At 31.8% G+C, this 2,540-nt stretch overlaps 1 long non-coding RNA gene across 1 annotated transcript in view; it reads right to left on the bottom strand.

Moving 5' to 3' along the window:
- The window catches only part of LOC107637739, a 2,573-nt gene extending 756 nt beyond the window's left edge, over nucleotides 1-1,817 (bottom strand). The window contains exons 1-2 of the long non-coding RNA XR_001619493.2: nucleotides 1,651-1,817; nucleotides 1,308-1,376 (exon numbers count right to left, since the gene is read on the bottom strand). This is a non-coding gene — a long non-coding RNA (uncharacterized LOC107637739). The remainder of the gene's footprint in view (nucleotides 1-1,307; nucleotides 1,377-1,650) is intronic.

The raw sequence follows: 2,540 nt of genomic DNA, 5'->3' as shown, positions 1-2,540 counted from the left end.
CCTGCACATATTTCGGCCAAAATGGAAACTTGTGATTTCTTAGCTTCTTCTTAATTATTAAAAACTTTCATTTAATTTCCTTCTATGGTTTTTTAATACGAAGGACATTGAAAATTTTAGTGTTTTCATATAAGCAAATTTAGTCCTTAGCAAAATGCTTATTTTAAACGAATTCGTAGGGGCAGAGAATAAGTGCAAAACTCTTTAGCACATCGATTTATACTTTTCTTTATTCAGTCATCCAAATTAGGGGTGTTAAAATTGCATATGTAAAATAATTCAGAGGGGTGCATATAAACTAGAATTCAAAGGAGTGTCCTGCAATGATTTTCTTGCATTACTATTATTATCACCTAATTATGTGTTACTCTATAACAAAACTTTCAAAGTAGTAGATGTAACATTCAAACACTTACAAAAGCTATTCTAGATAAATCTTGATATTAAACAAAAACACCCAAAATAGGCATATGTTTCATACGCATATAAAACTGTTTCATTATCCTAATAGTAGCATGATTTGGATTCAAAAGCACAAAATCATATAAAATTTTGCATAATCTGCATAACTTAAATTATATCCAATGCAGTTCACAATCTATTGAAGCTGACATATATAGATATATATGAGACTTATTAATTAAGGAATAATGGAGCAACCTGTTGTGGCCGTGCCAGCAATTAGTAACACTAATAACAAGTAGAGAATGATAGAAGGCACGGAAGAACATTTCACAAGACTGAGTTGTTTGAAAGAGAAAAGGAAAAATGGTTGAAGGGTGTGGACTAAGCCATTTCACACTTTGACATGGTTGAAGAAAGTTAAGAAGTTCAAGGATATATTGCTATTAAAGATCCAAAGCAGTTGGTTTATATATATATAATATAACACAATAAAAAAACTAACAAATTAAAGCCTTTGTAATTGTTCATGGAAATTAAAGATGAATAATTCTTAGCTACAATATATTCCACCAAGTCAATAACTACAAGTCTATAAGCTAAGTCAATAACAGTTTTTCATTGTTGCTATATACATTGCAAAAATATAGAAAGTTAATATTGAATCACCAAAACACTGAATTATTTACTTCAATTTGAATTCCATAAAATGAACTGGGTATATTTGTTACACACCTTTAGAAACTACTATGTTACCACTTTTGAGCATCATAAATAATAATCATGATGGTTACATAGAGGGCCAGAATTTAAATATGAATCTATAAAGCTCATTTTACCACAAGACCAATATGCTAGTCTCAGCTTCACTAATGATAGTAGAAGTAAATCAATAAAATGGGTACCTGTTGAGCTTTAACAACGAGATTCTAAAGCATGTGTTGATATTTCTCTAGCTTATCGGTCATCATTTGCTGCAGCAATTGGGAAACAAACACACAAGATTATATTCAAGAACCTAACACAATTTTGAACAAGAAAAATAAATTAAAATCCAAGCCTTTAGAAGAAAAGCAAAAGAATAACATGTGACTCTTGAATTGGTGTCATCCAAGAGTTCCCTGTCAGATACAACACTACCAAATAACAAAGCTCCAAAACATGCATTATGATCGACGACAAGAAAAAAAAAACCAAGAAGATATGATGCTATTGACAAGATAGGTTTTATGTGCGGCAGGGACCAACCTAACAATCCTCTTGACACCATCACGCCCTCCGATCCCTACTCAGAATTGAAACCAGTGACGGATCTACCGTTATTCACTTGGCGAAATTCAACAACACTTGAGCTATTCGAGAAAACGACGTGGAGGAATTGGGTTCTTCTTTTTTTGGTCCAGAGAGGAAGAACACTGAACCCTAATTTTTTATCAACACTTTTTTTATTTTTTTATTTTTCATATATATTTTTATTTTGAATTTTTTATTTTTACATTGTTTCATATTTAAAATCTGACGTGGAAAAAAATTTTACATGTCATATTATTTGTCCATATTTTTAACATATCGTATGAATTTATCATCATACCAAAACAAACAATTTTTTAAGTAGTAGGTTGTTTCAAAATTTATAGTTGTTTTAATTTTTAAAGGGTACAAATTTGGAAATATTACTCTCATGTTTATCTAATATTTTATTTTCTTGTGAATGACAATTTTTTATGCCAGCACCAATAATCAGAAACCGGGGTTGGTTAAGTTGGATGATGGCTACGTTGCGAGTTAAGCTTCAAAGTGGTCCTTGAAGTTACACTCGAGACTCATAGTAGTCTCTGAAGTTAATAGTTACCCATATTCATCCCTGAAGTCGCACTACGGGACTCAGATTCATCCTTCCAGCACATTCCGTCCATCTGGTGCCACCGAAAAACTGATCTGGACTCCTCCGTGACACGATGACTAGGTAACGGCTAACTGACATGGATTAGTAATCTTTTATAGTACAATTTGGTCCCTAAATCAAAGTTAAAAACCCTAATTCCCAAATTTGATTTAAAGATAACTAGATGACCGATTGCTGGTAGTGTTTTTATTTGTATTGCTTATTCGTCTAAAACTTATTTTTCCTTCATTCA

The sequence above is a fragment of the Arachis ipaensis genome, chromosome B04 (genome assembly GCF_000816755.2).
Source record: "Arachis ipaensis cultivar K30076 chromosome B04, Araip1.1, whole genome shotgun sequence".
Classification (NCBI taxonomy): domain Eukaryota; kingdom Viridiplantae; phylum Streptophyta; class Magnoliopsida; order Fabales; family Fabaceae; genus Arachis; species Arachis ipaensis.
This window is presented reverse-complemented; position numbering and strand designations above follow the sequence as displayed.